Source organism: Triticum dicoccoides, chromosome 3A, assembly GCF_002162155.2.
Source record: "Triticum dicoccoides isolate Atlit2015 ecotype Zavitan chromosome 3A, WEW_v2.0, whole genome shotgun sequence".
Taxonomy (NCBI): domain Eukaryota; kingdom Viridiplantae; phylum Streptophyta; class Magnoliopsida; order Poales; family Poaceae; genus Triticum; species Triticum dicoccoides.
Genome location: NC_041384.1, coordinates 60,155,444 through 60,177,964, shown reverse-complemented (window position 1 = coordinate 60,177,964; position 22,521 = coordinate 60,155,444).

Here is a 22,521-nt window from a genome sequence, read left to right as displayed (position 1 = left end):
AAAGGCCTTATTTGCGAACATGGAGAGACGTGTGGGTATATTTTTGCAAAATTGCCATAGTTTCTTTCCTATCCTTAGATATAAATCCGATGGCCTATATTGCAGGATGGCACGCACACCATCATCACCAACTCTGTTTTCTACTCCCATCGTCCGAAAATACTTGTCATCAAAATGAATAAAAAGAGATGTATCTGTTCATGTGCAATGAACTGACCACTTCATGTCATGTTTGATAGTCTCAAGTCATTAAAAGCATACAATCCCCACATCTCTTCTTGGTTGATTCCTCTATTTATGTCAAAAAATAAGAAACAACGTGAGAGTTAATGCACCACGCCTATGTGTTTACTATTTGGTTTTCATAAGATGACTTAATACTCACCTAGACGGAGGGAGTATTCGATTTGACAGCGGGCGGCGCAGTTCCCGATACGCCTTTAATGCAGATGAGGGAGGGAGTAGCGGTTCCCGATATGTTGAACGGCCAATGCATCCTCCTTCAATTAATGCATGAGGGAAGTAATGGGAGGAGGTCCGGGAAAAGAGGCTGCACAGTGTGAATGCAACGCCGTTTGCCCACATTGCCCTCATATAAAGGCGCCCCACCATTCCAATGCATCTACCACATCGTACGCACCTAAGCATTTGCCTAAGAACCTACACTAAGCGCAAAAGAGCTCACTCCAGACCCATGGAGGCGATGCGCGTGAGCGGCAAGCGGCTGCGCCAGATTGTCCACGACGCCGGCCTGCGGCATGGCGCCGAGGATCGTCTCCAGACGGTGTTGGAGACCGGCTGGTGGATGGCCACCGTCGACGCCAACTATGACTCTCAGTTGGACCAGATGATCGTTTCCACCAGCAACAAGTTCACCGTCCTCAGGAAGCTCGCGGACGACATCGCCGTACTCCTCCAGCCCCCGCGCCCGGGCTCCTCATTGCCTGCCACCCTAATCGGCCTCCATGACCGGAACCTCTTTCAAGCACTGGTGGCCCTGTGACTGCCCACCAACGCCATGAAGAATGTCCACCTGGAGGTCGCGCTCGCTGCTAGGCGCCTTGCCCTGCAAGAATTCGTCGACCTACACATCCACGTGTACGAGAAAATCATGTACATAGGTATCTACAAGGCCAGTGAGGACGCTACAATGTTGGCCTTCCTCAACCGGCTGGAAGCCTTGGACACCGGAGGAGCAGGTCGTACGTTCGTGGATCCATCTTTCTTTTGCCTTCTGTAACCACCACCGCGATCGCATCATCGTGGCCTTAATTCTTATTGTGCTGTTGCATTCTCGTTCCAGTCAATACCGACATGTGCGATCCCTTTGCTTAATTATATGCATCACTGTAACTAGTACTCCATCCGTCAATTTATAAGTTGTGCTTACCTTTTCCATCAACTTCGTGCAACGCGCGGGCATCTTGCTAGAAACACTAGAATATGTCTATATAATCCGTATGTGATAGTCCATTTGAAATCTGAAAAAAGACAAATATTTAGGTACGGAGGGAGTAATATATTAGGAGTATATCAAAACAATAGTGATTTCTTTCAGTTTGTGAACAAATACTACTATTCTACTACTTTGGATCCGTCGCAACACACGGGCACATTGCTGGTAAAAGGAAAAGGCCTGCCGCGTTCGCGTCGCACCCCCACACGCCCGGGAATCGGGAAGGCGTGTTGCCTAGCATTTTCACTTTCATGTGGGACCGTCATTGAGCAAAACAACACCCCGCCCGCCGCCGGGTTGGAAAACAGAAACGAGGGGAAGATCTAGCTGTAGCACGGAAGCCAAGAAATTTGGTGTCAGACGGGGATCGTTGTGTAACACCCACGATGCGGCTATATCTCCCATGTGTCGGAGCACGACTAAGAGGCATAACCGCATTGTAGGCAATGTCGCAAGAGGGGTAATCTTTACACATCCCATGTACTAAATAAGAAAGAGGTACAGAGTTGGGTTACAATCGCCACTTCACACAATACATAAATATAGCATTACAATCATCCAGATACAATCAAGGTCCGACTACGGAACCAAAATAAAAACAACCCCAAATGCATAAGATCCCCGACTTGAGTTCAGTCCTGAGTCCTCATCGAACTCCCACTTGAGTTCAGTCGCATCCCCTGGAACGGTATCTTCGACACCTGCCTCTGGTTTTAGAAGTAATCTATGAGTCATAGGGACTCAGCAATCTCACACCCTCGTGATCAGGACTATTTAAGCTTATGGGTAGGTAAAAGGTATGAGGTGGAGCTGCAGCAAGCACTAGCATATATGGTGGCTAACATACGCAAATGAGAGCGAGAAGAGAAGGCAAAGCACGTTTGAGAATCTATGATCAAGAAGTGATCATAGAAATACTTATGTTCAAGCATAACCCGAGACCATTTTCTCTTCTCGGACTCCGCCGAAAAGAGACCATCACGGCTACACATGCTGTTGATCCATTTTAATTAAGTTAAGCTTCAGGTTTTCTACAACCGGACATTAACAAATTCCCATCTGCCCATAACCGTGGGCACGGCTTTTGAAAGTTCAAAACCCTGCAGGGTTGTCCCAACTTAGCCCATCACAAGCTCTCACGGTCAACGAAGGATATTCCTTCTCCCAGGACGGCCCGATCAGACTCAGAATCCTTGTTACAAGACATCTCGACAATGGTAAAACAAGTCCAGCAAAGCCGCCCGATGTGCCGACAAATCCCGATAGGAGTCGCACGTATCTCGTTCTCAGGGCACACCGGATGAGACATCCTACGAGTAAAACCAACCCTCAAGTTGCCCTGAGGTGGCCCCGCAGTCTACTCGTTTCGTACCAACACTTAGAGGAGCACTAGCCCGGGGGGGTTGAAAATAAAGATGACCCTTGAGTCCACGGAACCCAAGGGAAAAAGGCTAGGTGGCAAATGGTAAAACCAAGGTTGGGCCTTGCTGGAGGAGTTTTATTCAAGGCGAACTGTCAAGGGGTTCCCATTATAACCCAACCGCGTAAGGAACGCAAAATCAAGGAACATAACACCGGTATGACGGAAACTAGGGCGACAAAAGTGGAACAAAACACCAGGCATAAGGCCGAGCCTTCCACCCTTTACCAAGTATATAGATGCATTGAAGTAAACAAGATATAATAGTGATATCCCAACAATAAACATGTTCCAACAAGGAACAAACTCCAATCTTCGCCTGCAACTAGCAATGCTATAAGAGGGGCTGAGCAACGCGGTAACATAGCCAAACAACGGTTTGCTAGGACAAGGTGGGTTAGAGGTTTGACATGGCAATATGGGAGGCATGGTAAAGCATGTGGTATGTATCGCAGCATAGGCATAGCAATAGAGCGAGCAACTAGCAATCAAAGATAGAAGTGATTTCGAGGGTATGATCATCTTGCCTGCAAAGTTCTCTGAGTTGACGTAAGCTTGATCCTCGTAAGTGTACTCAACGGGTTCCCCGATCACGTACTCGTCTCCCGGCTCTAGCAAAAGCAAGAACACAAGCAAAGGAAACCACAATCAACCACGGTGCAATGCGCAAGCAACATGATGCGAAACATGGCATGATATACAGGATGTGATATGCAATGCATATGCATGCTCCAGAAGTAAAATATTGAACCATGCCTCAACTTGGTAAACCAAGAGTGCCGCTGGAAAGATGAGTTGATTTCGGTCGAAATCGATATAAAGATCACCGGAATCGGATGCATGATTCACAAATGGCAAGCAAAACAAGAATGGCACAGTTCTGCGATTAACAGCACGATGCCATCTAGAATGCAACATGAAACTAAGCTACTGCACCCCAACATAGCAACAAAGCACATGGCAGTGATCTACTCAACATTCTTGACAAAAGCTAAACACTGAGCTATGGCTAAATCACACAAGAGTAGGTTCAAACAAGCATGGCAAAAGTGCAAAAGATAACAACATCACATACTTAGTGAAAATACTAACATGTCAGGAATTAACGTCAGGAAGCAATGTTTAGAGTAAGGTAACAACATGCTACAGGATCAGATCATAGCAATACAAGGCACGACATGAATCTACTCAAAGCATATAACAAACATCCCTTACTGACCATAAGCCAAAAAGGATCAGAAAATATGATGGCACCCATGTAAACATAGTAAGTTTCATTAACAGATTTAGACTTAGAGCCTAAAATGGCAAATGCAAATGCGATGACATGAACAAAATGCAAAACAAAGACAAAAACATGGCATGATATGCGGGATGTGATATGCAATGCATATGCATGCTCCGGAAGGAAAAGGTTGAACCAGGCCTCAACTTGGCAAACTAAGAGCGCCGCTGGAAAGATGAGTTGATTTCGGTCGAAATTGATATAAAGATCAGCGGAATCGGATGCACGGTTTGCAAATGGCAAGCAAAACAATAATGGCACTATTCTGCAATTAACAACATGATGCCATCTAAAATGCAACAAGAAACTAAACTACTGCACTCTAACATGGCAACAAAGCACTTGGAAGTGATCCACTCAAGATGCTTGACAAAAGATGAACACTGAGCTATGGCTAAATCACACAATAGCAGGTTCAAACTAGCATGGCAAAAGTGCAAAAGATATCAGGTTCACAGACTTGGTGAAAACATGTCAGAATTTAACATCAGGAAGCAATGTTTAGAGCAAGATAACAACATGCTACAGGAACATTTCATGGAAAAGCAAGGCATGGCATGGAACTACTCAAAGCATATAACAAAAGTCCCTTACTGACCATAAGCCAAAAGGGATCAGAAATTATAATGGCACCCATGCAAACATAGCAAGTTTCGTTAACAGATTCAGACTTAGCAGAAAACTGGACATGGCAAAAATAGAGTTACATAGGCATGTTTGCGAGCTCGATGCACTCACCACAAGGTATTGCATGACAAACTAAGCTTAGACCCAACAAGAAGACATGTTCAAAAAGCTAACCATGGCAAGAACAATCTCATAGCATGCATGGATCAAGTACCACAACCTCGACAAAATTGATTACCATGTAAACAATCTGCCAGGAATATTTTATAGCAAAACTAGAGCAAGATTGAGTCATTCTAGGGTACTCCATAATTGCAAACAAATAAATGGATGGATAGAACATAACAATATCTCAAAAACATCCTTACTGAACATGCTCAAAAGAGGCATGGATCACTCTATAGCAACAAGAATACATGGCATAAAAATAACAACAGGGAAAAGACTTAGAAGAAACATTACATAGGCTACATGTTCAAAAGATGTCCTTGAAATCAGCAACATCACGAGAGCTACTTTGCATGCTTGTGCTAGTCACCACATTGATCACAAAAATACATGGCATATACCCCTGTAAAGATGGCATGGCATAGCCCAAAACACATGTAGGGCTCAAGTTCAAAGGAGGGACAAATTAAACATGGCAAAAATGACAAATGACCATAATCTGTTAAGAAACAGGAACTAACATTACATAGCATTCTTGCAACAGCATTTTGGGCATCAAGATGAACTCAAACAAGCAGGATGCAATGGAATGGAATGAAGACCACATCCAGACGAACAATTTGATATATCACACGCGCAAAACGGAGCTACGGATGCAGAGTTATGGCATGATGAAGAATGCTAAAAAACGAACAGGGACGAGGACTTAGTGAGATTAGACCTCTTCGTGACAGATCTAGGGTTTGCCGGGTCCGCGAACCGAGGCGGCAGCGCGAACTCGCTTGAGAAGAAGGTGACCGCCGGAGTTGGAAGGGGGAGGCGGATCCGGCCCCAGGGCGAGGTGTGGGCGACGACGCGCGGCGCCGGGTGCGAGGTGACGGCGAGCGGCGATGGCGGGGCGGGGAGGCGGCGGCCGGGCAGCGCGGCGAGGGCTCGGGCGGCACAGGAGGCGAGCTAGGCGACGGGGTCCCGCGCGGGGCGGCGGCGCCCGATCCGGGCCGGGAGGGCCTCCCGCTGGCCCTGCGGGCCGGCGAAGTGGGCACTGGCGGCGAGCGACTCACGAGGCGACACGTGGCGGCGGCGCGGCAGAGTTGGACATGTCCGGCCGTCTCGGACGTGTCCGGCAGCAGCGGGGAAGAATTCTAGGGTTTGGACTGCGGGAATTTCGGAGGGGAGCACCTATTTATAGATTCTGGGAGTTAGGAGAGTCCAAATGAGGTGCGGTTTTCGGCCACGCAATCGTGATCGAACGACCGAGAGGTTGGAGGGGGTTTGGGTGGGTTTTGGGCCACTTTGGAGAGGTGTTGGGCTGCAACACACACAAGGCCTTTACGGTTCCTTGGTTAACCGTTGGAGTATCAAACGAAGTCCAAATGGCACGAAACTTGACAGGCGGTTTACCGGTAGTATACCAAGGCCGCTTGGCAAGTCTCGGGCCAATCCGAGAACGTTTAACACCCGCACACAAAAAGAAGCAAAAGGGGACACCGGAGGACGCAGGAGTGCCGGAATGCAAAACGGACAATGGGGAAAATGCTCGGATGCATGAGACGAACGCGTATGCAAATGCGATGCACATGATGACACGATATGAGATGCATGATATGGACAAAATGCAAAACGAAGACAAAACCCAACCACGAGGAATATCATAACTTAGTGTAGGAAATGGCAAGAGTTGGAATACAAATATGGCAAGTTACATACGGGGCGTTACACGTTGATACGGTAGGAGCATTACGTACTAGTACTACTCCTACTAGTACCAAGTTTGTACTCCTAATACTATATTACTAGTACTACCACTATACAACTAGTAGGTACGTGCACGGCACAACATCGTATGAACAAAAAATAGGAAGATCTTGTTTTGGGTGATTTATCTTTTTTTCAATCAACATAGTATGAATAATATGATGTGGGGCACCCATGAAGCTTATGTGGCTTGGTTGCATGGCTACGGAAGGTTAGAGAAAAATAAATAAATAATGTGTTTAGAGTGCACTCCACTAAATAGATATACTTTGGATCCATTCCAACGGATCGGCACATCTATATCTATACCCCCTATATAGTGTGTGAAAAACTTTGAAAGTTGGTCATTGGATGAAGCCAATCTAACGGTACAAAGATGGCAAATCCGAGCACTACTGGCCGTTGGATATCATCCACCAGATTCTGCCACATGTATAATCTAGAAGACTCCATGGTTGAACTTAATTCATGACTAACTTTGCCACAACTAAGCTTAGGCAAAGTTATTAGTTCTTCAAGATGAGAGCCACAAGTTGGCAAGCCTAAGGGAATCTTGCCACATTTTTTGTGTGTATGTCATGTGGGGCCTTAGTGTGACTTGCCTAAGGTGTGGCTTGAACCAAACACTCAACTAAGCTAATCAAACTTGCCTAACCTTACATTCCACCAGATTTTGCCACATGTTAGAATCCAGAAAGCTCCACATGTAGAAGCATCATGCACAAACCACCAGAATCTCATGCGTGCAATGCACGTGTACCTTACTAGTACTAGTTGGTAGTGTGAAGAAACAAAATCCAGTTTTGGCACGAGCTCGTACTGCGGGAGCACCACAAGGCCTGCCGCAGGAGTTACATTTCCCTCTCGGGGCCCATGGGACCGAACTTCAGTGGCTTAGTGCCCGGCCTATGAGTCAATGGCATGCGGACCTTAAATGCGGCTGTCCCACATGTCATTCTCATGGTGGTGGCGTGGTTCGCGACTCACTCGTTCGAGATGAACCGGCCGGTGGTGGCGTGGCCGTGGCGAGGGTGCCACAGCTGGGCGTCGATGCGTTATGAGGCGTAGATGGCCACACCGGCGGGTACTACCTGTAGTACTCCCTCCGTTTCTTTTTACTCCGCATATAAGATTTGGTCAAAGTCAAACTACACAAAGTTTGACCAAATTTATATTAAAAATATGAACATCTACAATAATAAAACTATATAGTATGAAAATACATTTCTTGGATGCATCTGATAATATCGTTTTCATATTGTGAATGTTTATATGTTTTAATATAAAGTTAGTCAAACTCTACAAAGCTTGACTTTGACCAAATCTTATATGCAGAGTAAAAAGAAACGGAGGGAGTACATAAGTACTCCAGCTGAGGATTGATGCCCGAGATGAAATGTGTCACAGCCGCTGGATGAAAATTCGATGGTGCGGGAGTAAGGATCGGAGCACAGCAGCGGAGCAGGCAAACCACGTCCAATCGGGTGTGTCTGTGGTAGAAAGTTGATGGTCGCCGCAGTTCAGCTGGCCCGCATGTCATGCACACAAAGGAAGAGGAGCGGTGGGGCCGAGAGGGATGAGGGGCACGTCGGGGGGATGAGGATCCCCTGATGCGAACAATCCTACCATTCTATCACTAACATGTGGGACCCATAAGCGTGGGTCCCACCTATCAGCTAAGGAAAGGCAGGGCAAGGCAGTGATAGCCACGTCAGAGGATCCATGTCCATGTCGGGGGACGTCGTGCCGTGGGTTGGAGCGGCGTCGTGGGAATCGCGTGTGGGTGTGGCAGTGGTAGAAACAAGAAATGTGATGGTCGTCGTGGTTCAACTTCCATGGACAAGCTGTCATGTCTGCTGACACATGTATATCAAAACTAGAGTGTTTATATTTCAAGCACGTGAACAAGTATTATTCTACTACTTTGGATCCATTGGCTTGCATATGTACGGGAGGGTACCAACATCAATTTGCACAACATTTACAACAGTGACATCGTTCCCGTAGAACCTTTGTCCAACATTGGGATCAGCCATGCAACAGGCCACCGCATGAATTGGTACGATGGAACCACAGTGAGACTTAATAAGATAGCACGAACCTTACACATGGCGGTCAAAGGCGGACCATGCAGTCTGCGGCCGATTTGTTGTCGTACGAGTAGGAAGACGATGTGCTCCTTTCTAACCGCATCTTCGCGGTGACAAACTAGGGGACTTATTTTGTATGGGACACATCCTACGATATACTTCCTCTCTCCCAGTTTATTTGTTTTGAATCTTTTTGTTTTATAAGTTTCAAATTCAAATTTAGAGCTCCCCATCACATGTTGAGATTACAATGTCCATTAAATCGTTGTGTGCATGTATAGTCAAGAAACAAATCTCGAGTTTGGCACGAGTTCATGCTGCGGGAGCACCACAAGCCCTGGCGCAGGAGTTACATTTCCCTCTCAGGGCCGTCGGGACTGAGCTTCATCGCCTTACTACACCTACCTTTGAGTCAATAACTGTTGGGTTTCGTAGTAATTTCAAAAAATTCCTACGCACATGCAAGATCATGTGATGCATAGCAACGAGGGGAGAGTGTGATCTACATACCTAGTAGATCGACAACGGAAGCCTTTGGTTGATGTAGTCATACGTCTTCACGATCCGACTGATCAAGCACCGAAACTACGGCACCTCCGAGTTTGAGCACACGTTCAGCTCGATGACGATCCCCGGACTCCGATCCAGCAAAGTGTCGGGGAAGAGTTCCGTCAGCACGACGGCGTGGTGACGATCTTGATGCACCACAACAGCAGGGCTACGCCTAAACTCCGCTACACTATTATCGAGGACTATGGTGGCTGGGGGCACCGCACACGGCTAAGGAATAGATCACGTGGATCAACTTGTGTGTTCTAGGGTGCCCCTTGCCTCAGTATATAAAGGAGCCAGGGAGAGGGGGCGGCCGGCCAAGGTGGGCGCGCCAAGGGGGAGTCCTACTCCCACTGGGAGTAGGACTCCTAGTTGGACAAGGAGAGAGGGGGAAGAGGTGGAAGAGAGGAAGGAAAGGGGGGGCACCGCCCCCCTTCCCTTGTCCTATTCAGACTAGGAAGGGGAGGGGCGCGCGGCCACCTCTTGCCTCCTTCTCTCTTCTCCCTCAAGGCCCATGTAGGCCCAATAAACCCCCGGGGGGGGGTTCCGGTAACCCCCCGGTACTCCGGAAAAATGCCGATTTCACCCGGAGTGATTCCGATGTCCAAATATAGGCTTCCAATATATCAATCTTTACGTCTCGACCATTTCGAGACTCCTCGTCGTCTCCGTGATCACATCCGGGACTCTGAACAACCTTCGGTACATCAAAATACATAAACTCATAATATAACTGTCATCGTAACCTTAAGCGTGCGGACCCTACGGGTTCGAGAACAATGCAGACATGACCGAGACATGTCTCCGGTCAATAACCAATAGCGGGACCTGGATGCCCATATTGGCTCCTACATATTCTACGAAGATCTTTATCGGTCAGACCGCATAACAACATACGTTGTTCCCTTTGTCATCGGTATGTTACTTGTCCGAGATTCGATCGTCGGTATCCAATACCTAGTTCAATCTCGTTACCGGCAAGTCTCTTTACTCGTTCCGTAATACATCATCCCGCAACTAACATATTAGTTGTAATGCTTGCAAGGCTTATGTGATGTGCATTACCGAGAGGGCCCAGAGATACCTCTCTGACAATCGGAGTGACAAAACCTAATCTCGAAATACGCCAACCCAACATGTACCTTTGGAGACACCTGTAGTACTCCTTTATAATCACCCAGTTACATTGTGACGTTTGGTAGTACCCAAAGTGTTCCTCCGGTAAACGGGAGTTGCATAATCTCATAGTTATAGGAACATGTATAAGTCATGAAGAAAGCAATAGCAACATACTAAATGATCGGGTGCTAAGCTAATGGAATGGGTCATGTCAATCAGATCATTCTCTTAATGATGTGATCTCGTTAATCAAATAACAACTCATTGTTCAAGGTTAGGAAACATAAGCATCTTTGATTAACGAGCTATTCAAGTAGAGGCATACTAGTGACACTTTGTTTGTCTATGTATTCACACATGTATTATGTTTCCGGTTAATACAATTCTAACATGAATAATAAACATTTATCATGATTATAAGGAAATAAATAATAACTTTATTATTGCCTCTAGGGCATATTTCCTTCAGTCTCCCACTTGCACTAGAGTCAATAATCTAGATTACACCGTAATGATTCTAACGCCCATGGAGCCTTGGTGCTGATCATGTTTTGCTCGTGGAAGAGGCTTAGTCAATGGGTCTGTAACATTCAGATCCGTATGTATCTTGCAAATCTCTATGTCTCCCACCTGGACTAGATCCCGGATGGAATTGAAGCATCTCTTGATGTGCTTGGTTCTCTTGTGAAATCTGGATTCCTTTGCCAAGGCAATTGCACCAGTATTGTCACAAAAGATTTTCATTGGAACCGATGCACTAGGTATGACACCTAGATCAGATATGAACTCCTTCATCCAAACTCCTTCATTTGCTGCTTCCAAAGCAGCTATGTACTCCGCTTCACATGTAGATCCCACTACAACGCTTTGTTTAGAACTGCACCAACTGACAGCTCCACCGTTTAATGTAAACACGTATCCGGTTTGCAATTTAGAATCGTCCGGATCAGTGTCAAAGCTTGCATCAACGTAACCACTTACGACGAGCTCTTTGTCACCTCCATATACGAGAAGCATATCCTTAGTCCTTTTCAGGTATTTCAGGATGTTCTTGACCGCTGTCCAGTGATCCACTCCTGGATTACTTTGGTACCTCCCTGCTAGACTTATAGCAAGGCACACATCAGGTCTGGTACACAGCATTGCATACATGATAGATCCTATTGCTGGTGCATTGGGAACATCTTTCATATTCTCTCTATCTTCTGCAGTGGTCGGGCATTGAGTCTTACTCAATTTCACACCTTGTAACACAGGCAAGAATCCTTTCTTTGCTTGATCCATTTTGAACTTCTTCAAAATTTTGTCAAGGTATGTTGTTTGTGAAAGTCCAATTAAACGTTTTGATCTATCTCTATAGATCTTAATGCCTAATATGTAAGCAGCTTCATCGAGGTCTTTCATTGAAAAACTCTTATTCAAGTATCCCTTTATGCTATCCAGAAATTCTATATCATTTCCAATTAATAATATGTCATCCACATATAATATCAGAAATGCTACAGAGCTCCCACTCACTTTCTTGTAAATACAAGCTTCTCCAAAAGTCTGTATAAAACCAAATGCTTTGATCACACTATCAAAATGTTTATTCCAACTCCGAGAGGCTTGCACCAGTCCATAAATGGATCGCTGGAGCTTGCACACTTTGTTAGCTCCCTTTGGATCGACAAAACCTTCTGGTTGCATCATATACAACTCTTCTTCCAGAAATCCATTCAGGAATGCAGTTTTGACATCCATCTGCCAAATTTCATAATCATAAAATGCGGCAATTGCTAACATGATTCGGACAGACTTAAGCATCGCTACGGGTGAGAAGGTCTCATCGTAGTCAAACCCTTGAACTTGCCGAAAACCTTTTGCGACAAGTCGAGCTTTGTAGACAGTAATATTACCGTCAGCGTCAGTCTTCTTCTTGAAGATCCATTTATTCTCAATTGCTTGCCGATCATCGGGCAAGTCAACCAAAGTCCATACTTTGTTCTCATACATGGATCCCATCTCAGATTTCATGGCTTCAAGCCACTTTGCGGAATCGGGGCTCACCATTGCTTCTTCATAGTTCGTAGGTTCATCATGATCTAGCATCTTGACTTCCAGAACAGGATTACCGTACCACTCTGGTGCGGATCTTACTCTGGTTGATCTACGAGGTTCAGTAGTATCTTGTTATGAAGTTTCATGATCATTATCATTGACTTCCTCACTAACTGGTGTAGGTGTCACAGAAACAGTTTTCTGTGATGTACTACTTTCCAATAAGGGAGTAGGTACAGTTACCTCGTCAAGTTCTACTTTCCTCCCACTCACTTCTTTCAAGAGAAACTCCTTCTCCAGAAAGTTTCCGAATTTAGCAAGAAAAGTCTTGCCTTCGGATCTGTGATAGAAGGTGTATCCAATAGTTTCCTTTGGATATCCTCTGAAGACACATTTCTCCGATTTGGGTTCGAGCTTATCAGGTTGAAGCTTTTTCACATAAGCATCGCAGCCCCAAACTTTTAGAAATGACAACTTTGGTTTCTTGCCAAACCACAGTTCATAAGGCGTCGTCTCAACGGATTTTGATGGTGCCCTATTTAACGTGAATGCGGCCGTCTCTAGAGCGTATCCCCAAAATGATAGCGGTAAATCAGTAAGAGACATCATAGATCGCACCATATCCAGTAAAGTACGATTACGACGTTCGGACACACCATTACACTGAGGTGTTCCGGGTGGCGTGAGTTGCGAAACTATTCCACAATTTTTCAAATGTACACCAAACTCGTAACTCAAATATTCTCCTCCACGATCAGATCATAGAAACTTTCTTTTCTTGTTACGATGATTTTCAACTTCACTCTGAAATTCCTTGAACTTTTCAAATGTTTCAGACTTATGTTTCATTAAGTAGATATATCGATATCTGCTTAAATCATCTGTGAAGGTGAGAAAATAATGATATTCGCCACGAGCCTCAATATTCATTGGACCACATACATCTGTATGTATGATTTCCAACAAATCTGTTGCTCTCTCCATAGTACTGGAGAACGGCGTTTTGGTCATCTTGCCCATGAGGCACGGTTCGCAAGTACCAAGTGATTCATAATCAAGTGGTTCCAAAAGTCCATCAGAATGGAGTTTCTTCATGCGCTTTACACCGATATGACCTAAACGGCAGTGCCACAAATAAGTTGCACTCTCATTATCAACTCTGCATCTTTTGGCTTCAACATTATGAATATGTGTGTTACTACTATCGAGATTCAACAAGAATAGACCACTCTTCAAGGGTGCATGACCATAAAAGATATTACTCATATAAATAGAACAACCATTATTCTCTGATTTAAATGAATAACCGTCTCGCATCAAACAAGATCCAGATATAATGTTCATGCTTAATGCTGGCACCAAATAACAATTATTTAGGTCTAATACTAATCCCGAAGGTAGATGTAGAGGTAGCGTGCCGACTGCGATCACATCGACTTTGGAACCGTTTCCCACGCGCGTCGTCACCTCGTCCTTAACCAATCTTCGCCTAATCCGTAGTCCCTGTTTTGAGTTGCAAATATTAGCAATAGAACCAGTATCAAATACCCAGGTGCTACTGCGAGCATTAGTAAGGTACACATCAGTAACATGTATATCACATATACCTTTGTTCACCTTGCCATCCTTCTTATCCGCCAAATACTTGGGGCAGTTCCGCTTCTAGTGACCAGTCTGCTTGCAATAGAAGCACTCAGTTTCAGGCTTAGGTCCAGGTTTGGGTTTCTTCTCTTGAGTAGCAACTTGCTTGCCGTTCTTTTTGAAGTTCCCCTTCTTCTTCCCTTTGCCCTTTTTCTTGAAACTAGTGGTCTTGTTGACAATCAACACTTGATGCTCCTTCTTGATTTCTACCTCCGCAGCTTTCAGCATCGCGAAGAGCTCGGGAATAGTCTTGTTCATCCCTTGCATATTATAGTTCATCAGAAGCTCTTGTAGCTTGGTGGCAGTGATTGAAGAATTCTGTCAATGACGCAATCATCTGGAAAATTAACTCCCAATTGAATCAAGTGATTATTATACCCAGACATTTTGAGTATATGCTCACTGGCAGAACTGTTCTCCTCCATCTTGCAGCTATAGAACTTATTGGAGACTTCATATCTCTCAATCCGGGCATTTGCTTGAAATATTAACTTCAACTCCTGGAACATCTCATATGCTCCATGACGTTCAAAACGTCGTTGAAGTCCCGATTCTAAGCCGTAAAGCATGGCACACTGAACTATCGAGTAGTCATCAGCTTTGCTCTGCCAGACGTTCATAACATCCGGCGTTGCTCCTGCAGCAAGCCTGGCACCCAGCGGTGCTTCCAGGACGTAATTCTTCTGTCCAGCAATGAGGATAATCCTCAAGTTATGGACCCAGTCCGTGTAATTGCTACCATCATCTTTCAACTTTGCTTTCTCAAGGAACGCATTAAAATTCAATAGAACAACAGCACGAGCCATCTATCTACAATCAAACATAAACAAGCAAGATACTAATCAGGTACTAAGTTTCATGATAAATTTAAGTTCAGTTCATCAAATTAATTAAAGAACTCCCACTTAGATAGACATCCCTCTAATCCTCTAAGTGATTACGTGATCCAAATCAACTAAACCATAACCGATCATCATGTGAGATGGAGTAGTTTTCAATGGTGAACATCGTTATGTTGATCATATCTACTATATGATTCACGCTCGACCTTTCGGTCTCCGTGTTCCGAGGCCATATCTGTATATGCTTGGCTCGTCAAGTATAACCTGAGTATTCCACGTGTGCAACTGTTTTGCACCCGTTGTATTTGAACGTAGAACCTATCACACCTGATCATCACGTGGTGTCTCAGCACGAAGAACTTTCACAACGGTGCATACTCAGGGAGAACACTTCTTGATAATTTAGTGAGAGATCATCTTATAATGCTACCGTCAATCAAAGCAAGATAAGATGCATAAAAGGATAAACATCACATGCAATCAACATAAGTGATATGATATGGCCATCATCATCTTGTGCTTGTGATCTCCATCTCCGAAGCACCATCATGATCACCATCGTCACCGGCGTGACACCTTGATCTCCATCGTAGCATCGTTGTCATCTCGCCAAGCTTGTGCTTCTACGACTATCGCTACCGCTTAGTGATAAAAGTAAAGCATTACATCGCGATTGCATTGCATACAATAAAACGACAACCATAAGGCTCCTGCCAGTTGCCGATAACTCGGTTACAAAACATGATCATCTCATACAATAAAATACAGCATCATGTCTTGACCATATCACATCACAACATGCCCTGCAAAAACAAGTTAGACGTCCTCTACTTTGTTGTTGCAAGTTTTACGTGGCTGCTACGGGCTTAAGCAAGAACCAATCTTACCTACGCATCAAAACCACAACGATAGTTTGTCAATTTGACTCCATTTTAACCTTCACAAGGACCAGGCATAGCCATACTTGGTTCAACTAAAGTAGGAGAGACAGTCGCCCGCAAGCCATCTATGTGCAAAGCACGTCGGGGGAACCGGTCTCGCATAAGCGTACGCGTAATGTTGGTCCGGGTCGTCTCGTCCAACAATGCCGCCGAACCAAAGTATGACATGCTGGTAGGCAGTATGACTTATATCGCCCACAACTCACTTGTGTTCTACTCGTGCATATAACATCAACATAAATAACCTAGGCTCGAATGCCACTGTTGGGTTTCGTAGTAATTTCAAAAAAATTCCTACGCACATGCAAGATCATGTGATGCATAGCAACGAGGGGAGAGTGTGATCTACATACCTAGTAGATCAACAACGGAAGCGTTTGGTTGATGTAGTCGTACATCTTCACGATCCGACCGATCAAGCACCGAAACTACGGCACCTCCGAGTTCGAGCACACATTCAGCTTGATGACGATCCCCGGACTCCGATGCAGCAAAGTGTCGGGGAAGAGTTCCGTCAGCACGACGGCGTGGTGACGATCTTGATGCACCACAGCAGCAGGGCTACGCCTAAACTCCACTACAGTTTTATCGAGGACTATGGTGGCTGGGGGCACCGCACACGGCTAAGGAATAGATCACGTGGATCAACTTGTGTGTTCTAGGGTGCCCCTTGCCTTAGTATATAAAGGAGCCAGGGAGAGGGGGCGGCCGGCCAAGGTGGGCGCGCCAAGGGGGAGTCCTACTCCCACTGGGAGTAGGACTCCTAGTTGGACAAGGAGAGAGGGGGAAGAGGTGGAAGAGAGGAAGGAAAGGGGGGGGGGGGCGCCACCCTTCCCTTGTCCTATTCGGACTAGGAAGGGGAGGGGCGCGCGGCCACCTCTTGCCTCCTTCTCTCTTCTCCTCAAGGCCCATGTAGGCCCAATAAACCCCCGGGGGGGTTCCGGTAACCCCCCGGTACTCCAGAAAAATGCCGATTTCACCCGGAACGATTCCGATGTCCAAATATAGGCTTTCAATATATCAATCTTTACGTCTCGACCATTTCGAGACTCCTCGTCATGTCCGTGATCACATCTGGGACTCCGAACAACCTTCGGTACATCAAAATGCATAAACTCATAATATAACTGTCATCGTAACCTTAAGCGTGCGGACCCTACGGGTTCGAGAATAATGTAGACATGACCGAGACATGTCTCCGGTCAATAGCCAATAGCGGGACCTGGATGCCCATATTGTCTCCTACATATTCTACGAAGATCTTTATCGGTCAGACCGCATAACAACATACGTTGTTCCCTTTGTCATCCGTATGTTACTTGTCCGAGATTCGATCGTCGGTATCCAATACCTAGTTCAATCTCGTTACCGGCAAGTCTCTTTACTCGTTCCGTAATACATCATCCCGCAACTAACATATTAGTTGTAATGCTTGCAAGGCTTATGTGATGTGCATTACCGAGAGGGCCCAGAGATACCTCTCTGACAATCGGAGTGACAAAACCTAATCTCGAAATACGCCAACCCAACATGTACCTTTGGAGACACCTGTAGTACTCCTTTATAATCACCCAGTTACATTGTGACGTTTGGTAGTACCCAAAGTGTTACTCCGGTAAACGGGAGTTGCATAATCTCATAGTTATAGGAACATGTATAAGTCATGAAGAAAGCAATAGCAACATACTAAACGATCGGGTGCTAAGCTAATGGAATGGGTCATGTCAATCAGATCATTCTCTTAATGATGTGATCCCGTTAATCAAATAACAACTCATTGTTCATGGTTAGGAAACATAAGCATCTGTGATTAACGAGCTAGTCAAGTAGAGGCATACTAGTGACACTTTGTTTGTCTATGTATTCACACATGTATTATGTTTCCGGTTAATACAATTCTAGCATGAATAATAAACATTTATCATGATTATAAGGAAATAAATAATAACTTTATTATTGCCTCTAGGGCATATTTCCTTCAATAACATGTGGACCCGATAGGTGACTCGTACACATGTAATGCTCCCATAGACAGAGGGGCAGTTGGGCCAAGAGGGGTGAGCCGCAGGTCGGAGGACGTGTGGTTTCATGGGTTCGAGCGGCATCGTGGGAATCGCGGGTGGCTGTGGTAGAAACTTGATGCTCGCCGCATTTTAGCTGGCCCACATGTCATGCACACAAAGGCAGAGGGGCGGTACGGCCGAGAGAGGTGAGGCGCATGTCGGGGGGCGTGGTGCCATGGGTTGGAGAGGCGTCATGGGAATCGCGAGCTGAAACGTGATGGTCGCCATAGTTGAACTTCCATGGACAAGCTGTCATGTCTACGGACACATGCACTGCATACCGATCACTGGAAGGAGTAGCAGAGAAAGCTATATATGCGGATAAATAGTTCCTTATAGTCAAGCGGACCCATGCTACTACTCTGTTCCAAAGACATGCACACCATCGAAATAGTCCATCTATATCAATATACATCGAGAGGGAATAATTTTTTGTATAAGAGAGGAAATAGTTCATCCATCCATAATGCCCTCCTGCTGGTGCAGCCTTTTCTTCTTCTTCTTCTTCTTCTTCTTCTTCTTCTTCTTGTTCTTCTTGTTCTTCTTCTTCTTCTTCTTCTTCTTCTTCTCATTCTTTGTGGGATACGGCTTCGCAACAAGCTCTTTGGACCTTGCAGCTATCTCGAAACTCGCATGGGCATCGAGGGCAGCATATTTTATCCGCTTGTACGTCAAGGGATAATTCTCCCATCCAGACGACCTTAATGCCACCGTCTCGTCACCCTTCTGAAGATTTGTACCGAGCACAAAATTTGCTATGTCGAATAGGGATGGTGTCTGTTTATCACAATCTTCTACATGAATTTTGATTCTGGTTTGTAGGTCATCGATGCTTTTCAAATCAAGGTTGTACGGCTCCAGCTTCTGTTTGTCCCCTTCGATGGCTGCCCCACAGAAGAATATGTCCTCCCGAGACAAGAAATCATGAAGCTCACCTGGTATGGAGGGTGATTGTATGATGTGGTACACCAAAACATCATCTTCGTGGCACAGCTGAAGGATGGCAGCGCGCTGGATCTTCCCAGGGGCACGCTCCGTGTACTCTACGTCGAGACCGATGACCCTCGTCTCTACCTTCTCAAGGGAGTTGGATACATTGTTGATCCACTGCCGAACAACCCTTGGGTGGACGGTGACGGTGGCAACTATGCACATCAAGCCTTCAACAAGGACATGTTGGACGCTAAAAACCTGCATCTCGATCACTATCGCCATTTGGAACCGCTGGAATGGAGGGCTATGGTTTGGAGAATTGGGATTAGATGGCTAGCCTACCTGAAGTAGTAGATGATTATTTAAAGAGGTTAAAATAATGTGAACGCAGTGGGGTTTGGATGCAAATGAAGACGAAGGGGAGGTGAAGAAGCCGAGGAGAATCGGTTCCCGATGGAGAAGTAAATGGGAGAAGTGGCGTGCAGGCAGTTGATTAGACAGCTAGGTAGACTAAACGAAAAGGCTATGCGGGTAGACTGATGAGTCGTACTTGTTCGTGTACGTGCCCATCCTTCCTTATAGGTGGGACCTATGCAAACAGATAAAAAAATGTGTTGTAGTTTTTTTAGCATGTGAGTGGGAGACAAAACATTCTCTGGTTAAGGAATACTCCCTCCGTTTAGGTGAGTATAAGTCACCTTATGAAAATCAGGTTTTCCCAAAACCTTTAGGCGTGGAGCATTAACTTCCTGCTCGATCCCCTCCCAACCTCGTTAGCCAGCGTTCTCTTCCTCTACTGCCGCATTCTACCTTTCCATTTTTCCTCTTCTCAAGTGTGGAACGATCTACATGCCGTCCTTGATGCACCAAAACGACCACTGCATGCATCGCGGCAGGGCGTTGATTGGGCATGCATGAGAATTTGGTTCTGCTTGCAATATGGATGATACCTGAATGATGAAGTGAACAGGCATGCTAGCATAGGAGACCTATTTCCGCTATACAATACTAGAGTACTCATGTTCCTACTACTACTACTACTACTACTACTACTACTACTACTACTACTACTACTACTACTAGTAGTAGTAGTAGTAGTAGTAGTAGTAGTAGTAGTAGTAGTAGTAGTAGTACAACTGTGGTACACTTGATGGTCAAAATACTATTCATCCGGTCCTCACAGTGAAGTGACAATACCCTGCGCCCGACACTAGTCCAGGCGGCGTGTTCGGGTTACCAAAGTCGGCCTCACCCTGTGCACTGTGCAGTCTGTCACCGTCGTTGTACAACACATTGGCGCCTCGCCTCGTCTCCCTCTCCGCTCCCATAGCACCACTCCATCTCCATCTCCTTCTCCGTCTCCATCTCATTGTGCCCCCGTGTACCGTCGCCTCACTCGCCTCCCCTAGTACCACTATTCCCTTGCTAGCCGCTCCAGCACCGACATCCTTCTCCCCCGTAAATCAAGCCCCCTTCCAAACTCCACCATGGCCGAACGCGAACCGCGCAACATCCATATGAGCCGCGATTGGAGCAATCTCCCTAGTGACATCCTCGACCTCTGTTATTCGTGTATGGATATGTTGAGCGCCCTGCGGCTGGTTGCATGCTCGAGGGACATGCACACGGCTATCGTTGAAGCGAGGCCTAAGCTTTTCAAGACACCCTGCTTGCTGCTATCTGGTCTTGCGAGATTGGCTCACCATGATACGGAGGCGTGCATGATGCCCCTCGACTTCAATCTGATCTCCATTAGCCGAAACTTCTTTGCAGGTATGTAGTGGGTCGTCGTACATCATTTCCTCGACATCGATCCGATCACCATCGCCCGAAACTTCTTAGCAGGTATGTACTGGGTCGGCATGAACTCCCACTGGATGGCTGCCTTCAGAGAAGACGGTAAAAAGTTGGTGCTCGTGAACTTCCATACCTCCCATGAGATTATCCTTCCTCCGTTGGATTATATAGAGTATTACCATCGCGGTCCAAGTCATCTAGATTACTACGTCAGTTGGACGGACCTTGTTTTGCAGAAGATTGTAGAAACATGCACCACACTGTTGGTTTCATCTAACCATACATTAGGGAAGTAAATGTGCATATGGAGAACTCTATATTTGGAAGTAGTGAAATCCTGCAATGCTTACCATGTGTACACACCTATATTCGCCCTTCAGCAATCAATGGCTAGAATAATATCCTCACAAAATTTTTGCCCACAAAACACGAGTATATAACAATGCATGGTCTATTAGTTACCTTGAAGAATTTGTTTGTGAGGACAGAACATGATTACATAACATGCATGACATGGTAGTTTCCTAGGAAGAATCGATTGCGAGATAACATGAGTATAACCATGCATGGCACTTCTATATTTTCGAACCCAGTATACATTTCCCTGTATTTTCCTCCCAGTTCCAATAGGGACATATCAATGTTGTTTCTTGCATTATCCCACTCATACTCTGAACAATGCTGATCTTACATTATCAATGCCTGTCCTTTTTGATATGATGCAGTATCCCTACAGTTACTGCCCTTTGTAATCACACCACCTTTGCCAAAAACAGGGAAGCACAACTGGTTCCTCACTCGATCAGACGATGGCAAAAGACTGATGATCATTCAGACACATGAGCCGGAAAAGTTATATTGCAAAAAAAAACCCTGTATACAAGCACCATGTAATACGTGAGTATCCGGACAGTGGATGTTACGTCTATGAGCAGGATACCAGCTTGTTGGGGCCTTTAGGATTTTTTAGTTGGAGGCGGGTAAACAGCCATTGTTCACACTCTCTGTTTCTCGGACTCAATTATCCGATTAACCAGGAGATCACCGTTGGCAAGGACCTTGATGGTAGAGAGGCTCTGTTTGCTATGGAAAACTATGTCTACATGGCGAGCCGAAGGAGTTCGGGAGCAAACTCCCCTGATTGTCAATGATACAGCTTGCAACCAAAAGAAGGTGAGAATGACAAAGGCATCCAGATTAACTTTGATCCTTGGATGTCTCAATTACGACAGGCAGTGATGTGGTTCAAGCCTTTAGGTTGATAGGTAAATGGGCTGTTACATCGAAAGGGTGGAGTACTGGTGTCTCCAGATCACTTGTCGATGAAGCGGGGCTGTAAATTATGATGGTGTTGGATCATCTCCTCAAATGACTTTGTTGTCTTTGCTGCCGGTTCTGGATGGGTAGTTCTTTCTTTTGTTATGCATATTCCTTGTCATTTGGTCATCCTCGCCTATGTCACTCTTACTATGTAATAGTTGCTTCTGTTTAGAATGTCATTCTCGTCTGGATCACGAGAGTCTGAGGGCTGCAGATGGGTGCGTTTTGGTGGTGTAGCAAGACTTCTTATGAACTATCATGTCTTCCTGTTTATGTCAGTAATAGTCACTAGTCAGTGTTTGAATGTTGTATATATCGTTGTTTCGAACTGTTTATTGTCTCGAACTACTGGTGGGCTAAATGAGGGCATCACCATTCTCCAGTGTTCAGAGTATATCTCCTTTTTTAAAGTTACATAATTTGAGCTCAGTGTCTTTTCGAGGATGTACACTTGTTTGGGCTAGTGAGGTGT